At 41.1% G+C, this 24,145-nt stretch overlaps 1 long non-coding RNA gene across 1 annotated transcript in view; it reads right to left on the bottom strand.

Annotated features, from left to right (window-relative positions):
• Positions 1–616: 616 nt before the first annotated feature.
• Positions 617–24,145, bottom strand: part of LOC137770007 (uncharacterized) — a 297,898-nt gene continuing 274,369 nt past the window's right edge. Inside the window, exons 5-6 of the long non-coding RNA XR_011075114.1 lie at positions 5,624–5,808; positions 617–974 (exon numbers count right to left, since the gene is read on the bottom strand). This is a non-coding gene — a long non-coding RNA (uncharacterized lncRNA). The remainder of the gene's footprint in view (positions 975–5,623; positions 5,809–24,145) is intronic.

The raw sequence follows: 24,145 nt of genomic DNA, 5'->3' as shown, positions 1-24,145 counted from the left end.
AACATCCCAATGCATTCCATTTTCATTTTTTATCCAGATGTTTAGCACCGTGTGGACACACCTATGGTTTCAATCATGACTAAGCGATACTTTGCAGGAATTACTGAAATGCTCATTGAAAAACTGTTCTCTTCTAATTGCATTTTGAAATGATCCAGTGGGGGAAAGTGTTTGGCCCTTTTTGAAGCGGTTTCTCTCAGAATTTAAGCAACAGGAGTTGTAAAATATTCCCCAAAATATTGCTTGGCATGACAACCTTTTTCAACACAAATGAGCCATTGATAAAAAGGAATTTGTTAAGAGAGACAGGAGTTGGGGTGAAGCTCATTAGTCACTTGGTTGCCAGGGAAGCGAAGCTGCCAGAGAAGCCTGGATTGAAGATGAACACGGGGGGGTGGGGACCTGAGTACGCGGGTCATTTGCAGTCAGTAGGGGGCAAAGAGGACATTTTATACCCTTATTAGGTACAATTGATTTGGTTTTTTTATACTGGCGGAATCAATATGACTACTCCAAAATAACCATGATGAAATGGAAACAACACAATAAAATGGAAATGATTTGGGGTCAGAAAAACCTAAATTGGAGGATTCTCTTACCTGTTAGTTGTGTGACTTTGGGCAAATCTTTGAACTTCTCTGAACTTCCATTTCCTCATCTCCAAAATGAAGATAATCAATCCTATCTCATAGGATGATGAAGGATTTGAAAGCACTTTTTAAATTATAAAACAGTATGTGAATCCAAGTTTTCCTTTTTTATTTACAAAAAAAATTCAAATCCAAATACAGTGTTGAACATCTCTCTGTGCTCAAATATTATTCATCACCAATGCACTCTAACTTCCAGCTGCCCCAGCCTTGGTCACACTCGTGCTGCATCCGTCCTAATAATGTACATTCAGCGTGCCTTCTGTGGGTGTTTCCCAAGGCTTCAGTTCTGTGATCACAGGCCTGAGAATGTTTGCTGCATCTCTGATTTGAGAAAGCAAGCCCTTCGATTAGTTTTCTAAGCACCATTATACAAAAGGCCACACAGACACTACATTCAGATGTCTGACGGCCATCTTGAGCTTGACTCTTGATTTCTAACCTCTCCAGCCTGTTCCTTCACTAGTTCCTCGCACCTTAGCAGACAGCAACTCCATTCACTTTTCCCCATCAATGTCCAATCCATCCCCCAGTCCTGTCATTTCTGTCTTGAAATACATCACTCATACAAGCTCTTCTTGCCTCCTCCACCAGGGCCACCCTACTCCACCCCACAAGTACCCTTGTCTGGAATACTGCCAGTCTTCACTGGTCTTTTCCACCCTTACCCCTTTACAGTCTATTATTCCTGCAGCAACCAGAGTGACCCTTTAAAGATATAAGTGAGGCCAATCACAGAGACCCTTTCCTAGCTCATTAAGAATAAGGGCCAAAGTCTTAACCAAGGTCTACAAGACCCCAGCTGAGCTGATCTGGCTTCCCACTACCTCTCAACTTCATTTCCTTCCGTCTGCTCACTTCATCCAGCCACTTTGGTGCTCTAGTCCACCAATACCCTCTTGTTTCAGGAAAAATTTGTGCTTGTCATTCCCCTTGCATGGACCATTTTTATCCCAGATGCTCACGTTTCATTTTTTTCACTTTACCCAAGATTCTGCAACAAACATCATTTCCTTGGAGAAATAATCTCCTGACCTCTTCTGCTGCTTACTGTTCTTCTTAGCACTGACTTATATTATATTATGTTATATTATACCATATTATATTATGCCACACCATACTGTATTATATTATTGTTTATTGTTTGTCTCCCTACTGGAATATAAGCCCCACAGGGGCAGGTATTTGGTCTCTTTCATTTGTTGCCATATCACCAGCATTTAGATTAAATCAGTACACTGTAGATGCTTTCAGAGGCTGTGTGACACATCCTTGAAACCATCAGGAGACCAGAGCTGCCTTTCAATTGCGGGCATACTTAATCCAGCTTGGTTGATGGTATAATCAACAGTTTAGAGAGAACCATGTATCAACCAAAAGGTATTCTGCCTGGAGCTGAGGAATAAGGAGTGACTGAAGAGTACGAAAGTCCTAGCTCACAGGAGTTAAGTAACTTGCCCAAACTTACAGATAAAATATAGAAAAACTAATATTTGAACTGAAGGGGCTGAGAACATGCCACCCCAAAATATGCCACTTTGGCATACTGATTATTCTGAGCTGAAGGCACATGCAGGAGGGGTTCTCTGACCTCCCCCTTTTGACCTAAAAACAGGTTATAAAATTTCCTGTAAGCAAGGTGACCTCCCTGCACCAGGAAGAGAACATTCTTATCACCAGGTGAGTTGACACCAAAATGGATCTGTACAAACAAACCTACTAAAATAATCCTTATATTCCATTAGTTTCCCCAATATATTTCCTAGTCACTTTTCCACAACTCACTGCCCCTAGAAGCTTAAATGCCTTTTCCTTTGTCTTGTCACTTTTCCACAAATTTATCATTCCTTGTTTAAAAGGGTACATAAGCTCTTGGTTCTAAGAGCTTCTTAGGGTCTTCATTTTTCTTATGGAGGCTCCCATGTACATGTAAAAATATTAAATAAAATTTGTATGCTTTTCTCCTGTTAACCTGTCTTATGACAGTTTAATTCTCAGGTCCAGCCACAAAACCTAAGAGGATAAAGGAGAAGTTTTTCCTCTCCTATAGTACAATACTATAGACAATGCTACCTCCCTAATGCATTTAAACTGAATTGAACGTTCCTGCAGTAGCCCCCAGATGTAGGTGAGTTGGACCTCTGAGTTAGTTCCTGCAGTATGAAAAGACACCATAGAATTTCTAGAGCTGATAAGCAGAGACACTGAGCCTGGACAACGATGACCACTCCAGGGACCTCTGGTGGCTGCTACCTCTGACACCCAGGAAGCTGTGAGAAGTGTAGCCTCCTCTCAGGCCCTAGGAGGGTCTCCAAAAAGAAGAGTCCAGCCTATTGGTCCAGCCTGAGCAGGTATCATGGAATTCACCCAGAGAAAAGGTGAACTTTAGCTTGATTAATGATTGTGAAATTCTGGTGTTTGGTTCCTAGGGACTGCTTCTTTCCTCTAATTCTCTTGAAATCTCTCAGCTATGAAAGCTGGTCACCAGGAAAAGGTTTGTAAATATCCCTCAAGGGGGCTGTCCTCTGGGCTAGAGACAACGTCCTGACTCCAGAGGCTTACCAGGTCCTCTGAAGTTGGCAGAGGAGATGGGTCAATGTTTGTCCACATATCTAAGGAAGGAGATGTTTTCATGCAGGCACCACTAAACCTTGATAAAGGCACTTCTCGCCTGTCTTGTGAGAGGCTGTGTCCTGTCCCTTCTGTAGCTCCCAAATCCTAGCAAACTCTGATGTGAACTGTCTTCACCAACGACAGAATAAGTGAAAATCCTCATCAAGACATTTTGATCTCATACAAATATCAGTTCTTATGATCTCCAAAACTCTCTCACTGTGTTTTGCACAGGCATTACCTATAACCAACGATATTCTTCTCTCCAGAGCATGCTGAGAGAGAAAGCTATTTTACTGAAGATTGTTTCTTTGACATTCACGCTCCAACAAGGATAGTCTCTTCTGGGCCTAATTTGACTTCTTTATGTGCCAAGAGGAAACTTTCTATCTGAAGGGCAGGCATACAGATAACTGAAGAGCCTTTAGGAGGTACTTTATAATTTCCTTGAATTTCCTAGAATGTTTGGAGAATAATGTGTATTGATTAGCTGTCTCTTTCAAAATGCTTACACTTCTCCTATCCTTTCATTTTTTTAAAGGGAATTAACAGTGAAGAGAAAAAATAAGAACATACCGACTCACTCATCCATAAATTTCCATGAAATGTAACAGAGTCCATGCAAGGACAGTGGAAGCCAAGCGGCTATTCCTGATGAATTTGGAATTGAGGTCATGGAGATAAGAGAGATGGCAGTGATTCCTTGAGACCATGTTATAATCTGAATCTGACACTAGGATGGCCAGCGTGGTGACTGCACGGCAACTTCAGGAGGCAAGAGTTGAGATCAGGGGCACGTAACCTTCAGCTGCCCGGCACAAAGGGAAGTGGAGTTCTGAGCATACCACAGACCTAGTCCGTGTCATTTAACATGCAGAGCGTGACACTCCTAGGGCAATGTTCTCATAGAGAATTCTGCTTCCAACCAATGAACTGGCACAAAACAAAAAAATTAAAGCTATGACCAATGATGTCACATAATAGCAAAACAAGCAAGTCGGAAGGTTTTTTGTTTTTTTACTATAGTGCCCTATGTGCAGGGCTTCTGAATTTTTTTTTCCTCCAGCCTAGACCTTACCTGGTCACTCCAGGGGATCGACATGTTAGCATAGCGAAGACTACACATTCATGACACATTAATGAGCCATGGCTGAAGTTTTGCTAATGGAAAGAGCACTAGATTTAGAGATAGGAGACCTGGGCTGTATTCCTGATTGTTGCTACTAGCTGCATAACTTTGCACAAATCACCTAATTTTCTTAGTCCTGTTGCTACGTCTATAGAATGCAAAACCTGGAAAATATAAAGGACTAATCTTATGAAGTAGGCATTATCATCTCCATGTTACAGGTGAGGAAACTGTGGCCACGCAGTTAATAAGGAAAAGAACCAAGGCAACGTAAGATTTTTCAGATTACGTTTCTAGTGTCTGTCTACACCATGATTTCCTGAGCTGGCCTTGACCAAGAAGGAAAAGGAGTGATCAGGAGTGGACTTCACAGCACGAGAAGCCTAGGAAGGGGTGTTGACAGAGAGGGGAAAGAATGGCAGCGAAGCTATTGCTTACCCACCCAACACTCAAGTCCACTCATGCTCTTACCCCTTGGATACACCCTCTGGCTTCTAAGGTGAGGAAAAGGCCAGTCCCTAAATCTCTGAGGACCAATGCAAGTGGACGTGCCTCACAAGTAGAAACAAAGGCCTGGAGTCCATTCAAGGGACTAGAGCCTTTGATTTTACGTTAAATGCATTTTATATTTAATGTACTGTGAGTTAACTAATTAATTAATGCACAGAGCATTAAGAGTCTCACCTTAAACTTCACTGAGCCCAGTTTTGAGTGTGAGGTAGCAAAAAATAACAGCTCCTGAAACCATTTTCTCTTTTTTTCAAGGTGTCCTTTAGGGAAGTTGGAGTTACAACAAAGGGAGTAAAACAGTTTGCTTTGGTCTTCTTTCCAGCTTTCCTGTAACTTCTGGGTCCACCCTCAGTGCCAGCAACAGCCCCACCTCCTTTCCTCTGACAAGTCTCAGTCACAGCCTCATCTCCTAAGGGAGGCCTTCCCTGGCTGCCCCCAGAGTCAGGGGACCTCTTCAGTGTTCCCACCCAAAGCACCAGGAATCTCTCCTCTACAGCATATCTCAACGCTTCTACTTGTTCCATTAAATTGTGGTAATTATTGGTTGAGTGTCTGTCTTCCTGAGAGACTCTGAACTTCTTGAGGACAGTGACCATATCTGTTTTGTTCACTCCTGAGTCCACAGAGCCAAGGGCAGTGCCTGGCACACAGCAGTAGGTGTTGGCTGAACCGCGCCCTGTTCATTAGTTTCTCCTTCCACCCCAAGGTCTGAATCACTTACCACCAAGAGCTATTCACAGAGCATGCATGACGTGCGGCATCGTGTTGGGTGACGTGGAGCCCAGGAACTCATCTCTATTCCCGGAGTGAGCTGGCGCTGAGCCAAGAGGCAGCCACCACTGCGGCATCTTGGAAACAACACTGCATTTGTAGTCAGGACACCCTGCTTCACACTTGTTTCCCCATCTGTAAAATAGGAATACAAACACCTAACACACCTACCTCACAGAGTTGTTCTGAAGATCACATGAGAAAAATAAATGAGGGAAATTTCTATATCATGCAGCATCTTACCATGAATGCCCAATTTTTACAAGTGGCATGAGAGGAAGGTGACTTCTCTTAACCCCCACAGCAGAGGTCTCTTGTGGCTCTCTTTATCACTTCCTCCTCTCCAAGCCCCTCACAGGTGTGTGTTCCCAGAGCTCTCATGGCCTAACCCCTTATTTTACAGATGAGGAAACTGCAACCCAGACAGAGGAAGAAGTGACCTGCCCAAAATCTGACATGGAGTCAGAGGCAGAGCCAGGACTAGACCCTGGGCATCTGTGTCCTTTCCACCCATCCACCTTGGGCTGCCTCCTTCCCATGTCTCCTTGAGTCAATTTCCATACCCCTGGATGGCTCCTTCTGCCCCTTTTGAAACCATTCCTACCCTCACTACACAGACTACAGATACACAAAGGTGCCACCTCAACTGTTTGTTAAACATGAGTTTAGTTGGGATGTATAGTTGTTAGAGGCCCCAAAATATTTTTGCCTAGGCCAGCTTGATCCTTAATACCCCTTCCATTTTCAATTCACTGATTATTTTAATGAGGCACCTTACCAGCATCCTCTCTTACTCTCTCCTTGCAAAAATAAACACATTTTTCCTCTATAGAAGAGAATTCTAGATTCACTGTTACCTGATCATTTCATGCCTGGGGAGAGGAGTCTAGCAGATCAAAGCCCAAGTCTGTGGAGCTGAGGTAGGGACAGGGAGAGGGGGATCACGAAGGAGGAAGGGTAAACAGTGCAATAACACCAACCGAAGTAATGGCACCCATTCATTGCACTTTCTATAGCAGTGCTGTGCTAAGCTCTTAGCCTGTGCTATTTTTGTTCTAAAAACAGACAGTAACGGGGTACACTATGTTGAATACTGCCCCCCTTAAATTCATGTCCACTTGGAACCTCGGAATGTGACCTTATTTGGAAATAGGGTCCTTAGAGATGTAATTAGCTAAGATGAGATCATACTGTAAAAGAAGAGAAAACAGAGACACAGACACACAGGAAGAACAGCATATGACTACAGAGGCAGAGATTGGAGCGATGCATCTACAAGCCAAGGAATGCCAAAGATTTCTGGCACCTACCAGAAGCTAGGAAGAAGCAAGGGAGAATAGTTCTCAAGAGCCTTTGGAGAGAGTAAGGGACTGCTGACACCTTGATTTTTGTTTTGCTAGCCTCCCAAACTGAGAGAGAATAAATTGCCGTTGTTTTAAACCATCTACTTTGTGGTAGCTTGTTACAGAAGCAATAGAAAACGAACAGAGGAAGTATTAAAACTCCCACGACCTAGATAAAGTTAGAAGGTGTTTCAAACCCAGCATCTTTGAACTTGATAACAACAATAGAAGGAAGGTGGGGGATTCCTGTGATTAGTCTCCATTTTATGGATTAGGCAACTGAGGCCAGAGATGCAAGACAAAATGCCACGGTCACGTAAGAGTGAGCATTACAGCTGAGACATCCATTTCAAGTCAGACCCAGAGAGATGCTGCCCCAAAACACAAATACCCTTCCCATTGCCCATCCTTTGCTCCCTCCTCCGAACAGAGGGGGAAGATCATATCTCTTTCCCAGCGTCAGCTGGGGCAGGGCACACTTCACAAAAGCATGAGCTCTCAGGCTCCTCCAGCCCCTCAGCCAGGCCTGTTTCTGGGTGTCAGGCCAACCCTTCTTAGATCTAACTTCCTAATTCTGACTTGCAGGGACCAAAAGAGAATCCAAAAACCTCACAGATCTTTGGTAAACTAGGAACATAGACTTGATCTAATAAGACAACATTGGACTACATTTGAAAAAAGTAGAGCGCAGTCAGCTTGTTATTTGGCCTTGAATGTGAAAACACTTCAACAAAAGTGGTTTCTCCTTATCATTAATTCTCCTAAAGAGAAATTTACCTAAAAGTCATCTCCCTTAAAGTGTTTTGAAAATTAGATGAGATTAAAACGAGGATGTTAAAATGAAATTAAGCCATTGTTTTAGGAGGCAAGATTTTAGCTAACTGACCTGGAGCCTTGAATGTCAAGCTGAAGAGTTCTAACTATTCTAGAAGCTACAGGAAAGATCATCAAAGGGCTGTGAGTCAGGAGTGATGTGCGCTCTGGAAAGGCTAACTTGGCAGCCATGAGAAGGATGGATTAGAGAAGAGACTGGAAGACAGTTTGAGGAGGTTGTGGTAAAGGTCCAAAGGAGAGAGCTGAAGCCAGGACTGAAGCGGGAGGGGATGAATGAAAGGGCAGATCAAAGACACGTGGCAGATGTACAATGGCATTTACTCAGGGCTGATTGTGGGGAATCAAATGGGATAAAGCCTGGATTTTAACAGTCAATGAAAGTGAAAGGAGGAGAAGGAGCAAAGGTAGGCAGAAAGATGAGTCTGGTTTTGTCAACAAGGAGGCTGATGTGACCACGGGAACCCTGGCCAGTTACTTGAATCGTGGTCTTCCCATTTCTAGACTTTGTTTTAGTGACAGAAATATAAACTCCCATCTTATTTAAGTCATTGATATTTTGGGGTTTCTGTCTCTTGCAGTCAAATGTAAGCCTAATACCAATATTGGGGCTCTTTCCCCACAACTACAATCTCCTTTGAAAAGATAACACTTCATCCCCAGAATGTTCATAGTTTTAAAAGAAGCTTCTTCTCCCTCTCAGAGTTCTCATATTCAACCTATCTTCAAAGCTTACAGTTTCTCCTTTGAAGATAACTTTTAGATCTGCCTTTCTAGTCTAGCATTCTTGAGGATGCTCTTGTCTACGTGACCACTCACCTGGTGCAGCACCCTCCTCTCCATCCCACCAGTGCAGACACTGCTAATGGCCTGTCGCACACTGCCCTGATTGACAGCCCTACAACCTGCCCCAACAATTCCGAATGCCCCACCTGACTTTCAAGATCCTGCCAAATCTGGCTTTGACTGATCTGACATTATTTCCCACCTTTTACCAAGATGAATTTTAGTTCTCATCAGGCCAGTCTTCCTTCCAAAATACTACACCCATTCTGAGCTCCACAATTCACTCTACTTATTCTACATGGAATAGCTTCTCACACTTCACTTGGCTACAGTGTGCATTTAGCTATCTCCATCTTTCAAGGACTTGAGCAAATTAGCCACCAGTTAGGAGCAGGTATGACTTGAACCAGGACAAAAATCCAGTAAGGCTACAGGCAAGCTCCCAGCCAGAGATCATAAGCAACTTGAAAGCAGAGATCCCGTCCAGTACCTCCTCAACATCAACCCCTTCCTGTAGTTCTGAGAAAAGTGGTCAGTACTGAATCTGGAGAGATTCTCCAAATGTGGGAAGAAAAATAATGCAAAATGAAAGTGAAATCATTTAAAGATTTAGAGACAGATAACTAAAACTATGTGATAGGCTCCCCCACATAAATATAATTGGATCTAAAAACTAGAATCTACAACCTCATACCCTTTAGGATGGTTACCGTCAAAAAATAGAAAATTACAAGTGTTGATGAGGATGTGGAGAAATTGGAGCCCTTGGGCACTGTTGGGAATGTAAAATGGTGCAGCCGCTGTGGAAAACAACGTGGCAGTTCCTCAAAAAATTAAAAATAGAATTACCATATGATCCAGCAATTCCACTTCTGGGTATATTTTCAAAAGAACTGAAATCAGGGTTTTGAACAGATATTTATACACCCGTGTTCATAGTAGCATTTATACACAATAGCCAAAAGTTGGAAGTGTCCATTGATGGATGAATAGCTAAACAAAATGTGGAATATACATACAATGGAGTATTATTCAGTCTTAAAAAGGAAGGATATTCTGACACATGATACAACACGGATGAACCTTGAGGACATTAGGCTAAGTGAAATAAATCAGTCACAAAAAGACAAATAGTGTAATCCACTTATATCAAGTACCTTGAATGGGCAAATTAACAGAGACAGAAAATAGAATGGTGGTTGCTAGGGGCTAGTCGGGGGAATGAGCAATTATCATTTAGTGGGTTCAGAGCTTCTGTTTGGGAAGATTAAAAGAGTTCTGGAGATTAGCTGCATAACAATGTGAATGTACTTAACACTACTAAACTGTACACTTAAAAATGGTTAAGATGGTAAATTTTATGTTGTGTACTTTACATCAATTAGAAATAAATGTGTTTTTTTAAAATTAGAATTTACAGTATTTGGTGTTCAATTCTGGAAACACATGTGAATCACGTGTGGAATTGTTAAAACAAGACATTGGTTTTTCCCTCCCCCTCCCTTTCTCCTCCCCTAGAGATAGTTATCTAATCAGTTTGAAGTAGAGTCTTGGATGATTCTAATGTGTACCTACAGGAATCACTAGCACAGGAATTAGGAAAAAAATGTCAGTGATCTCACACATACTTTATAGACATGGAGTCTTAGAAGAAATGTGTGAGAGCAACAAGAAAGAGCTTAGACTTCAGTTTAACATACCTGAGGTTGATTCCCACCCTATTACTTCCTAGCTTTGTGACACTGGGCACCTTATGCTTCAGTGCCTGGCAAAGTACTCAGTGTCTAGCCTGATGCCTGGCACACAGGAAGCTATCAATAAATACTAGATTAAAAAATAACACATCTCTCTGGGGGCATAATGACTATATTGTTACATTAGTCTGAGAATTAGCTACTAGAAACAATAAAGGTAAAGTCCCAGAATAGCACATGGCACACAGTAGGCATGCAATAAATGACAGATATTATTACAAATATTATGGAAAGACCTTCAGAGATCATTTAATTCAACCTTCTCATTTAGCAGATGAAAACACTGGGGACCAGTTAAAAGAAAGGATTCTTTACCCATGGTTCATTTTATTATATAATAGCCTTCCACGATTTAAACTTCTGTTCTCTGATGTTGCCTACACTAAGATTCCAAAAATCAACGTTGCTGTTCAAACCATCACTTATGACAAGAATTGGGATGTGTTCAGATAAGCCTGTAGGTGCCTTGCTCAGCAATGTTACATGGGCAGAATGTATCTCTTTATGACTATCTGTGGAACATCAAATCTGAGACTTGAGACTCCACAGGTCTGAGTCACTATGTATCAAAGGCAATTTCCCTGGGTTCCCTGGGGAGTAAATCACTCCTTGCTGGTTTTCAAGGGTTTTCTCTAAAATGAGGCTTCAAAGCTTCCAACTGTCAAGACTTCAGTGACCTACCAACCAACCGTGGTGCCCCATGGCTCTCAGTTATTCACTGACAGCCCCTACAGAGTGTGGTCAGAGGGAGGTACTCAGACCACCTCTGGGGCCCATTAAAAATGAAGATTCCAAGACCCGAGGGTGCAATCCTGCAGCCTCCACTTTGCCAGACTCCCAGGTGACTCTTATGCATGTTAAAGTTGAGAATCATTGTCATTCCAGGAACCATCTGGCAGTTCATTCATTCCAGTGCTCAATATTTTACTGAGCAGGTACTCCATGCAGGCCCTGTCTTTGGCACTATAGACAAAGTCAAAGAAGACATTGTTCTTATCCTCAAAGAACTCAGAATCTGCTAGAGGACAGACAAACTACAGTTGACAGAGTACACTGTGGTCATTCAATCATTTCATTTCATCATTCACCAAATAAATATCAAGAGCCCACCATATTCTAGGCATAGATTCACATATAGAAAGGCTGTACGGTATAGTGGTTAAGCCATGGACATGGCACCTGCACTGCCTAGCTCTTATACTCACTATCAGCATGACCTTGGGCAAGTGACTTAACCTTTGTATGTCTCAGTTTCCTCATCTGTAAAATGGATGCAATAATGACACTTCTCTCACAGGATGACTGTGATGATCCAATGAGTTAACAGATGTAAAGCCTGGAATAGTCTCCTGGCACATAGTAAGTGCTGAGTAGATTTCTATAGGAATCTAAGCTTCATGAAGGCCAGGATCTTTGTCCCTTTTATCCCTAACACGTAGAGTGGTACCCGCCACATAGTAGGCAATTACTAAATAATTGTTGAATGGATAAACAAATTTCTGTGGGAGATTGCCATCAACGTGGCAAACTGAGCTGTAATTAACTGATTCTTCTCCTCACTTTCAACACATATATGTTGAGAAATATAAATAAACACTTAAAAATACATATATGGTCTCAAAATAAAGATAACTCCCCAGATACTGAATAATCAAGGAAAGAAATCTCAAGTATAAGTGTTAAGCAGAAGCTGGCACATTAGAAGTCTCAAAAATTGCCAATTCTAATGATGGTGGTGGTGATGATGGTGATGATGTTGATGCGGCTGCCTGAAGATGACAGCTGGATGAAGATTAAGTCTTGAGAAGAATTATGGGGCACAATCTTCCTAGACCAACTACGTGGGAAGTCATTCTTCTCCCTGCTTTTGCCTGTGATAAACATCACCCACATATTTACCAAATAGACTTCAACTTCCATGAACGTGGAGCTACCTAGTTCATCTCTATCTCAGCTGTTCATCACATGATCACTGGATTTCATACACTGAACTAGTCTTAGAAATTTCCCTGAGACACTTATTCCTGGTCCTGGGTCATCCATACACAAAGTTGTAAACTCACAGACTCTAATGTTTAGAAGAGACATAACATGTCACGAAGTTCAAACTCTCAGCCAGTGTTTCACTTCACTGCTCACCACAGCTGCTAAGGTTGCTCAGCCTACTGATCATCTCTAAGGAAAGGATTCAAACTTTCATGAGTTTGTTAGAAGAGATTAACATTGAGACTTCTTACAGCCTGCTATAACCTGTTCTAGCTCTAGCTGCTTGGGATACCAATCTATAAGGGATGATAAAACATTAGAAAAATAGTGATATGGCACATGCAAACTCAGGTTTCTAAATGAATCCTTTAAATAACTGGCAAAATGTAAGTTGGACCCGCTGAAAACAACGTTAACACATTGGAATAGAAATTTAAAAAGTGTTCTCAACTGGCGTTAACCAATCCAAGGTGAGTATTTTCATTTTTTGCATGTGCAAAAAGTATACGGTGAAACTACTGGATACACCACCAACTCTGAGACCAGCCAGCTAAAACCAAATAGTACATAGTACAGTGCCGTTCACTGGGAATGAGTGATTCATTTTATTATTTAAAATGTAAACACTTGGCCTTTCTCACCTTCTGAGATGGCCCACACTCCATCTGTGGAGTGTGTTTCTCTCTAAATAAACCTACTTCTTACCTATCACTTTGCCTCTCACTGAATTCTTTCTACGATGAGACATCAAGAACCTGAGCTTCATTAAGTCCTGAAACCAGGTGTGTGATCTCAGTTGGAAGACTGTGGGTTTTGGCCGGGTTTGAGTCCCAACAGCATGGGTTCGAGTCCCAGTCTGGGTTTTGGCCGGGTTCGAGTACCAGCAGTGTGGGTTTGAATCCCAGTGTGGGTTTTGGCCGGGTCTGAGTCCCGGCCGCGTGGGTTCAAGTCTCAATCTGAGGTGCACGGTTTCAGCTGGTGACCACGAAGGGACAGCAATAAGGTAAGAAAATGTTTGAGAGTTAGGTCTTGGTCCGACAGAGGCCCATGGGACGCCGCAAACCAGGCACACTGGGGAGGATGCTCTGCTGCTGTTTGCTCATTTTTGACAGGCGGGTCAACCCCGTGTACTTATGCACATCCAACCGCAGGTCCAGGACAGAACTGTTAATCTCTATACTCTTCTCCTTGACTCTGAGGCTTTTCTCCTACATTCTTGCATTCTTATTCATTCCTGCTCTATTTCTTTCTTTCTTCTGTTAACCCCAGAAGACCTGTGTGACCACCAAGGTGTACTTTTTATTGCTTTTACTCCCCTCCCTCTGACCCCTACAAATGCTGACCCTTTATCCCCAACTTATAGCCAGACCAACTCCTGCTCATCGTCAACACTGTTGGGGATGTCTTCTGTGACATTTTTTTGCGACTTTTTGGGAACTAACACCTGGCTGGGAGACTACCTTGGAAGGGATAGCATCTAAAATCATAATCTTTTGACCAAACTGCGCAGTGGATTCTGACTTAAGAGTGGAATTTTGGATTGCCCGGGAGTTAGAGACGTCACCTCAGGCTTGTAGGAAGTGGGTCAGGCTGCATCAATCCCAACCAATACCCCTCTGGGCTTTATACTCTGGGACTGGGAAAGATGTGGACAACAGGAATTAAAAGGAAAAAACTTATTAGGTCATGTAATCAGGTTTGGCCACAATATGAGTTAGGAAATTTAAAATGGAGTGAAGTACCCTATATTCAAATTTTCATGGCCTTGTATCTAGTCAGTGGAATCCAAAAGGAATTTAAGGTGTGTATAGCTCAGAGGGATAACTCTAGGAAGGACACAGAGGACATTTTAACTGACCCACCCTACAGGGCCACGGATCCTGAACGTGGATCCCTCCTCCCCCGAGGTACAGGTCCTTTTGACTATGCATTTCATAGCTCAGCCTGCCCCAGACATCAGGCGTGAAATTCAGAAAGCAACTGCTGGTCTTCAGACTCCAGTGATTGTTTTGTTCCAATTGGCTTATTTGGTTTTCAGTAATAGGGATATGGCCAAAAAGACTGAACGCACCCAGAGAAATATGAAAAAGGCCCAAATGATTGCAGTGGCTTTGTCCACTCAGAGACCACTAAAGGGGAAGCCGGCTTTTCTGGACCAATCTGGCCCTGGCAGACCACAAGGCCCATGGGTACCCATACAAGGCCAGGATACCCTGTGTGGACAAAAAGGGCACTGGAGTGAGGATTGTGATCGATGTGCCCTTTGCATACAGCCAGGGCATTGGAAAAGGGAATGCCCCAGATGCCAGAGAGCGAAGGGGGCCCCTCGGCTATTGATGGCTTTGCAATCAGAAGACTGAAGGGGCCCAAAGCCGAAAGTGGCTCTGCCTAGACATACCAACTACATAACTAATGTTGAGCCTTGGGTGGTCATTGATGTGGCGGGCCACTTGATAGAATTTCTTATAGACACTGGTGCAACCTTCTCGGTCTTAACCCAAAGGATTGGAAATCTTAGCAATCATAAGGAATATGTAATTGGGTTGTCAGGGAAGAGACACAGGCACACTTTCCTGGAACCCCTTTTGTGCAAGAACAATGGCCAGCTGTTTTTACATTCCTTTCTGTTTGTGCCTGACTGTCCCATCCCTTTAGTGGTAAGTGATTTATTAACTATGTTAGGGGCCACTCTGTTTCTTGAGGGGCAAGGGAACCACCCTCATCACCAAGTGGTTCTAACAAAAAGCAAAAAGGAACAGATAAAATCTGAAGCTAAAATAGAAGCCATAGTAGACCCTGGAATGTGGAATATCGAGGTTCTGGGCTTAGCCAAAGATATCCAGCTGGTGATTATTAAGTAAAAAGGGTTACATAGTGTCTAAATATAAGGTACAAATTTCTTAAACCTAGGGAAGATCCTCAAAAATGTTTGTAAGTAGATTATCAAAATAGGAGGCCACTGGTCTGACTAAACCGACCATAGCTGATATTCAGAGCCTGATAGGAATTTTGGAAGAGGCCTTCTCCCCTAAGCTAAATGAGGAAAAGTAAAACTTTCCAACATAGGTGAATGGGTATGTCAGTCCTTCAATATCATTGAGGTACCCACCCAATTCTTTGACAAAGAAAAAAAAAACTGTCCTTGTCTTACAAATGTAGTCTTTATAGGACCAGAGGAGTGGCTCCAAAAATAATCCAAAACCCACCAATCCTTTTACCACTCCTCAAACCTCCCTTATTTATCTTAAGAGGCTTGTAAATATTAAACAAAGGGGAAACAAAGTCATCCTAGGAGGAACTTGCCTGTACCTTTGAGATGCAAATGTCCTATCTGGTCTTCTCAGGAACTCTTATGTCTGCCATCTTTTTAAACTGCAAATTTTGAGAAGAGGGTAAAGTAATTTAGAACTTGACTTGTCAAGGATAAATAGAAATCTTAAGTGTCTTGTCTGTAAACACTAGTAAAAAGGATTTAGCCATCTAGGTAGGCGACCTTGATTTGTTCCATCTGCTAGAAGCCCAATTTGAATCCAACCCCTTGTAACTGATGGCTTTTATGTTGTACCTGACTTAGGGCTGAAATTTTGGAATGGGAACTATGAGGCCTCCGTGTTTGTTTGTGTGTTCATATGTATCTATATGTGCGTTGTAGGTATATGGTATTGCCAAAAATTAATTCGTAAAAGAGCTCTACTTAACTGGTTTTTAAAAATTAAGCCCTTATGTAAATACTCAGAAATAGAAAACAATCTGGCCAGAATAAATTTCAGGTTCATGTCATCTGGAAAATATTCAATACTAAACTGATATCTGATATTGAAGGTGGCTTAAGCTTGTTGGTTTGATTAATATAGACATGTTAGAGTCATCAATGCTAACTATATTACTTCTGTTGTACCTAGGTTTATTAGAGGTCAAATAAGACCTTATTCTATCTGTTACAAATTTGTCAACAAGAAAAGTAACTCAATGTGAAAAAAACTTTTAAGAAAAGTAAGATATGTGTTTTTATTAAGAGAAGGTGTGAAGAATGAAAAATACTGAAAAGAGTTACGCATGATCAGGATTTTCTAAGATTGGATTGAACTTAGTTGGGTAAATGGATTTTGTTAGGAATGGGCTAGAACAAGACTGGATTTGGTTTCTTCCTCCAAAGTATTCTTGAAATGTTGCTTTTAACAACAGATTGTGTGAGTTTCTTTGCCTTTAAGTGACTTGTATTTGCTTTTGAGATCTTTTGTAACTTTGGTTAAGGAATAAGTATTGTCTCACAGTGACCTATGATCTTATTTGACCAAGTGTTTTAAAACTTTTTGACAAACTTCCCAAATATCAAATTTTAATTAAGCTTCTTTTGATTTCCAGCTAACTTTAGGGTACTTTATAGGTCCCCTGAGGTATCTTAAAGAGAAATATATAACTAGGATTATTTGGTATGTTAAATGTAATCATTCGTAATTCTGGTTATTGTGACCAAGTTTCTTTGTCAATTACACTGTAATGAGATGTTTAACCATGCCTTTTAAGTCTTTTGTCATTTATAGATATTTTTGTACTCAGATGCTGTTACAAAGAGTGCTTCATCATCAAGGAGATTCATAGAAAGGCTATGGAAACAATTACAACAGTTCCACACCAAGATGATGGCTATGTGAGGATTCCAGCCCGTACTGACTTAAAACAAGGAGCTGCCCGGCCCCTGGGGCCCCTAGATCAGGCATCCAGAGATTTTTACTCCCTGACAGACAAAGTCGATGCCCCTACTCAGCCTTGAAGCAGTTACGGAAGACAGACCATCACCCTTCTGCTTCCCATAAGAATATGGGAGTAAAATCTCTGAGGGGGGAATAAAACAGGAGGGAAGGAGGCAGGGCACAACCTTTGAAAGAATGACATAGCCCGAGGACATGACATAAACTGATCAGAACCAAATGGGTCTAAGATGGCGGACAAGTCAACTTCCACTAGACCTTGAGCCTCAGTATACACTCACATCAGCAAGCTAAATGACACACCCACCGGCGCCATGACAGTTCCAAGACCGACCATAAGGATCAAAAAGTGGGCGGTGGCCCAATTCCTGGAAATCCCTGCCCCTTCCTAAAATAGCTGGATACTCCTCCAGCTATTTTAGCCTATGAAAATAGCACTCATTAGCCTATGAAATTACCCAGTTCTAAAAAAACTGACAACCCCATAACCTGGTACCTTTCTCACTTTCTAGATGGCCCACACTCTGTCTGTGGAGTGTTTCTCTCTAAATAAATCCACTTCTTACCTATCAAAAAAAAAAATGTAAACACTTTAATATACCTCCCCCAAATCTATCTGATTCTGAACAATCATAATTCCTAGACAATTCTAAATAAATGAAAATGTTAGGATACGTTGAGTAGTCTTTCATTTTTAACAAAGAGGCACACCATTTTTACTACCAGAAAATCAGTTTCTCCCTGAAACTCCTAAAATATTAAATATTTAGAGATTCTCCTCTTCAAAAGCGCCCACATGTCTCTGTCTAGCCCTCGTTCTGTCATTGCAAACACCCTCTCATTACCTGCCTCCAACCCCCCAAACATCCATACCCATGCTTGGTCGGCCTCTGAAAACCAACTTTGCTTCTAGACAGTCAAGGATTCCTGGAGGAAAGGTAACTATTGGGTGACCTCAGTTCCCCTTCCCACTGGCAGAGGCAGCACAGTACACTGACTAAGCCCCAGGGTCAGTCTACCTGGGTTTGCTTGCTGGTTGGAGAATACATGTAACCCCTCAATAACCATCTGACCCTGGGCAAGTTACTCAACATCTCTGAGTCTTTTACCTCCTCTGTGCCACAGGGATGACAGTCATAATACCTTACTTATCATGCAGTTATGAGCTAAAATGAGGGAACACGTGGAAAGCATATAGAACAGTGCTTGGCACAAAGTAAATGCCCAATATGTACCAGCTATTTTTTACTGTTGTCACTGTGCCCTCTTTGATCCTAGACGACTCCTTCCTCTCCACTCTATCTCAGGTTTGCCTCACCTCATAACCAAATTTCTGCCATGATTTGAGGCTAGGACTATGGAAATACAGTAGACATTAGGGAAGATTTCAAGAAGGCAATGACATTAAAGTTGGACAATAAAAAATTTCTTTCTATTTGAGTGCTTATCAGAAAATTGGAAAAGGAAGAAATTAAAGAATTGCATAATCCCCTTAAAATTCTTTATAGATCAATCAGGGTCCCTTCAACTTCCTTCTATATATTCTCAGATGGGTATATTTAGTTCTCTCTCTCCCCACCCCAATATGTCACGTCTTTCCAACCTTGTTTATTTGTCAGAGCTTTCCCCCTAACTTTATCTTTTCTAAACCTTCTCAGCCCAAAGGCATGCCACGTGCCAGCTACAGTAACACCAGGGCTTAGCAGAGCAGAGTTACACATCCAAATTTTCCTGAGCCCTCTATTCCTAAGAATACGAGTAACTTTGAAGAAACCACACACTAGACTTTAGTTAGGCAAAAATAAAATAAAATAGCTTATTGGACCCAAACTGCTTTTTATTTGTGCCATTTCTGTCAGTGTCACACATAAATTTTAATTATACTAAAAGAAGAGTTAAGGAACAACTGTCAGGAAGACAGACTGAAAGTGACAGGGCTGCTGTAGGTTATGAATGTTGTTCACTGCACAAAGGCAACCAGCTGAGGGGTTAGTGGGGCCTGAAATCCAGCTTCTCACTCAAAAAGCCATGCATCCTGGGGCACGTGGAATTTACTCAGAAGGGACATATTTTTCTACTTCATACAAAGACACCATATGGGCTAGGAGTGGTTACATACAGGGTTATTTAGTAAATAAGCCAATATATTGAGGATAACGGGACCCAGATTTCTCACTGTCAGAGAAAAGAGTTTCAAATATGGAGAGGGTGTTGGGTTGGTGGATGTATCAACGTGAACTCATGACATTTAATATAGATCGATATAATTTATGTGAGTCTGTGAAGGTGTGTAAATGAATACATTTCCTAGCTACTTCCACCAAGTGGGTCTAGAATCCATGATATACCAGTAGCAATGATCATATTAATATTCTCTGATAAAAGGAATCAGAGCCCATTGGAAAGATAGAGGATTCCAGGGCTAGGACAACGAAAGTACAAGATGAGCCAGGAACATCTTGTGGTTCTAGAAAGTAAGAAAGTGCTCAAAAATCTTGGGAAGGGCTTCCCTGGTGGTGCAGTGGTTGAGAATCTGCCTGTTAATGCAGGGGACACGGGTTGGAGCCCTGGTCTGGGAAGATCCCACATGCCATGGAGCAACTAGGCCCGTGAGCCACAACTACTGAGCCTGCGCATCTGGAGCCTGTGCTCCGCAACAAGAGAGGCCGCGATAGTGAGAGGCCCGCGCACCGCGATGAAGTGTGGCCCCCGCTTGCCACAACTAGAGAAAGCCCTCGCACAGAAACGAAGACCCAACACAGCCAAAAAAAAAAAAAAAAAAAATCTTGGGAACATGTCAAAATTACAGAAGGCCAGCTTGAAAGGATTCCCTCCTTCCACCTGTCTCTAGTCTCCCAAACACCCATACCCATGCTTGCCAAAATCAGGGAAAATATGAGCATCAAAATAAGTATTGACAATCAAAGATTATAACACATTAAATAAAATTATAATCTATTAATTCATACTGACACAAACAAATGAATGAATAAAATATAAATGGGAAAGAGGGAAAAACTGTACCTTAAAATAGAATACCAACTAATAAATATAGAATAATAAAAGTTAGAAAATTGTCATTTGGTAACTATCAGAGTAATAATTCAGGCAAAATGATCAATGGATGCTTAAATTAATGGGTGAAAATTTAATGGGGAACAGGATATTTCATCCCAAGGTATCACCCCATAAAATATTTATCAGTTAGTGAATACAAAATACTTATTCATTGTTAACGACAAAATCACTATTAATTAATCTTTTTTTTAACATCTTTATTGGAGTATAATTGCTTTACAATGGTGTGTTAGTTTCTGCTTTATAACAAAGTGAATCAGCTATACACATACATATATCCCCATATCTCCTCCCTCCTGCGTCTCCATCCCACCCTCCCCATCCCACCCCTCTAGGTGGTCACAAGGCACTGAGCTGATCTCCCTGTGCTATGCAGCTGCTTCCCACTAGCTATTTTATATTTGGTGGTGTATATATGTCCATGCCACTCTCTCACTTCGTCCAAGCTTACACTTTCCCATTCCCCCTGTCCTCAAGTCCATTCTCTACGTCTGCATCTTTATTCCTGTCCTGCCCTTAGGTTCTTCAGAACTTTTTTTTTTTAGATTCCATATATATGTGTTAGCATGCAGTATTTGTTTTTCTCTTACTTCACTCTGTATGACAGAATCCACTCTGTATGACAGAATCCACTCTGTATGACTTACTTCACTCTGTATGACAGACTCCAAGTCCATCCATCTCACTACAAATAACTCAATTTCGTTTCTTTTTATGGCTGAGTAATATTCCATTGTATATATGTGCCACATCTTCTTTATCCTTTCATCTGTCGATGGACACTTAGCTTGCTTCCATGTCCTGGCTATTGTAAATAGAGCTGCCACGAACATTGTGGTACATGACTCTTTTTGAATTATGGTTTTCTCAGGGTATATGCCCACTAGTGGGATTTGCTGGGTAATATGGTAGTTCTATTTTTAGTTTTTTAAGGAACCTCCATACTGTTCTCCATAGTGGCTGTATCAATTTACATTCCCACCAACAGTGCAAGAGGGTTCCCTTTTCTCCACACCCTCTCCAGCATTTACTGTTTGTATATTTTCTGATGATGGCCATTCTGACCGGAGTGAGGTGATACCTCATTGTAGTTTTGATTTGCATCTCTAATGATTAGTGATGTTGAGCATCCATTCATGTGTTTGTTGGCAATCTGTATATCTTCTTTGGAGAAATGTCTATTTAGGTCTTCTGCCCATTTTTGGATTGGGTTGTTTGTATTTTTGATATTGAGCTGCATGAACTTCTTGTAAATTTTGGAAATTAACCCTTTGTCAGTTGCTTCATTTGCAAATATATTCTCCCATTCTGAGAGTTGTCTTTTCATCTTCTTTATGGTTTCCTTTGCTGTGCAAAAGCTTTTACGTTTCATTAGGTCCCATTTGTTTATTTTTGTTTGTATTTCCATTTCTCTAGGAGGTGGGGCAAAAAGGATCTTGCTGTGATATATGTCATAGAGTGTTCTGCCTATGTTTTCCTCTAAGAGGTTTATAGTGTCTGGCCTTACATTTAGGTCTTTAATCCATTTTTAGTTTATTTTTGTGTATGTGTTAGGGAGTGTTCTAATTTCAATCTTTTACACGTAGTTGTCCAGTTTTCCCAGCACCACTTATTGAAGAGGCTGTCTTTTCTCCATTGTATATTTTTACTTCCTTTATCAAAGATAAAGTGACCATATGTGCGTGGGTTTATCTCTGAGCTTTCCATCCTGTTCCATTGATCTATATTCTGTTTTGCTGCCAGTACCATACTGTCTTGATTACTGTAGCTTTGTAGTATAGTCTGAAGTCCGGGACCCTGATTCCTCCAGCTCCGTTTTTCTTTCTCAACATTGCTTTGGCTATTCTGGGTCTTTTGTGTTTCCATACAAATTGAGAAATTTTTTGTTCTAGTTCTGTGAAAAATGCCATTGGTAGTTTGGTAGGGATTGCACTGAATCTGTAGATTGCTTTGGGTAGTATAGTCATTTTCACAACGTTGCTTATTCAAATCCAAGAACATGGTATATCTCTCCATCTGTTGGTATCATCTTTAATTTCTTTCATCAGTGTCTTATAGTTTACTGCATACAGGTCTTTTATCTCCTTAGGTATGTTTATTCCTAGGTATTTTATTCTTTTTGCTGCAATGGTATATGGGAGTGTTTGCTTATTTTCTCTTTTATATTTTTCATCATTAGTGTATAGGAATGCAAGCGATTTCTGTGAATTTTGTATCCTGCTACTTTACCAAATTCTTTGATTAGCTCTAGTAGTTTTCTGCTAGCATCTTTAGGACTCTCTATGTATAGTATAATGTCATCTGTAAACAGTGACAGTTTTACTTCTTTTTTTCCGATTTGGATTCCTTTTATTTCTTTTTCATCTCTGATTGCTGTGGCTAAAACTTCCAAAACTATGTTGAATAATACTGGTGAGAGTGGGCAACCTTGTCTTGTTCCTGATCTTAGTGGAAATGGTTTCAGTTTTCCTCCACTGAGAACAATGTTGGCTGTGGGTTTGTCGTATATGGCCTTTATTATGTTGAGGTAAGTTTCCTCTATGCCTACTTCCTAGAAGGTTTTTTTTTTTTTTAATTTTTTTTTTTTAAACTTGGGTTTATTTATTTATTTATTTTTATGGCTGTGTTGGGTCTTCGTTTCTGTGTGAGGGCTTTCTCTAGTTGCGGCAAGTGGGGGCCATTCTTCATCGCAGTGCGCGGGCCTCTCATTATCGTGGCCTCTCTTGTTGCAGAGCACAGGCTCCAGACGCGCAGGCTCAGTAATTGTGGCTCATGGGCCCAGTTGCTCCGCGGCATGTGGGATCTTCCCAGACCAGGGCTCGAACCCGTATCCTCTGCATTGGCAGGCAGATTCTCAACCACTGTGCCACCAGGGAAGCCCCCTAGAAGGTTTTTATCATAAATGGGTGTTGAATTTTGTCAAAAACTTTTTCTGCATCTATTGAGGTGATCATGTGGTTTTTATCCTTCAGTTTGTTAATATGGTGTATCACATTGATTCATTTGCATATATTAAAGAATCCTTGCATTCTTGGGATAAACCCCACTTGATCAAGGTGTCTGATCCTTTTAATGTGCTGTTGGATTCTGTTTTCTACTATTTGGTTGAGGATATTTGCATCTATGTTCATCAGTGATACTGGCCTGTAGTTTTCTTTTTTTGTGACATCTTTGTCTGGTTTTGGTATCAGGGTGATGTGGCCTCATAGAGTGAGTTTGGGATTGTCCTTCCCTCTGCTATATTTTATAAGACTTTGAGAAGGATAGGTGTTAGCTCGTCTCTAAATGTTGATAGAATTCACCTGTGAAGCCATCTGTTCCTGAGCTTTTGTTTGTTGAAAGATTTTTAATCACAGTTTCAATTTTAGTGCTTGTGATTGGTCTGTTTATATTTTCTATTTCTTCCTGGTTCAGTCTCAGAAGGTTGTGCTTTTCTAAGAATTTGTCCATTTCTTCCAGGTTGCCCATCTTATTGACATATAGTTACTTGTAGTAATCTCTCATGATCCTATGTATTTCTGCAGTGTCAGTTGTTACTTCCCCTTTTTCATTTCTAATTCTATTGATTTGAGTCTTCTCCCTTTTTTTCTTGATGAGTCTGGCTACTGGTTTATCAATTTTGTTTATCTTCTCAAAGAACCAGCTTTTAGTTTCATTGATCTTTGCTATCATTTCCTTCATTTCTTTCTGATCTGATCTTTATGATTTCTTTCCTTCTGCTAACTTTGAGGTTTTTTTGTTCTTCTTTCTCTAACTGCTTTAGGTGTAAGGTTAGGTTGTTTATTTGAGATGTTTCTTGTTTCTTGAGGTAGGATTGTATTGCTATAAACTTCCCTCTTAGAATGCTTTTGCTGCATCCCATAGGTTTTGGTTCATTGTGTTTTCATTGTCATTTGTCTCTAGGTATTTTTGGATTTCCTCTTTGATTTCTTCAGTGATCTCTTGGTTATTTAATAGTGTATTGTTTAGCCTCCATGTGTTT

Source organism: Eschrichtius robustus, chromosome 10, assembly GCF_028021215.1.
Source record: "Eschrichtius robustus isolate mEscRob2 chromosome 10, mEscRob2.pri, whole genome shotgun sequence".
Lineage (NCBI taxonomy): Eukaryota > Metazoa > Chordata > Mammalia > Artiodactyla > Eschrichtiidae > Eschrichtius > Eschrichtius robustus.
The sequence above is the reverse complement of the archived record's forward strand: the minus strand, read 5'-3'. Positions and strand labels throughout refer to the sequence as shown.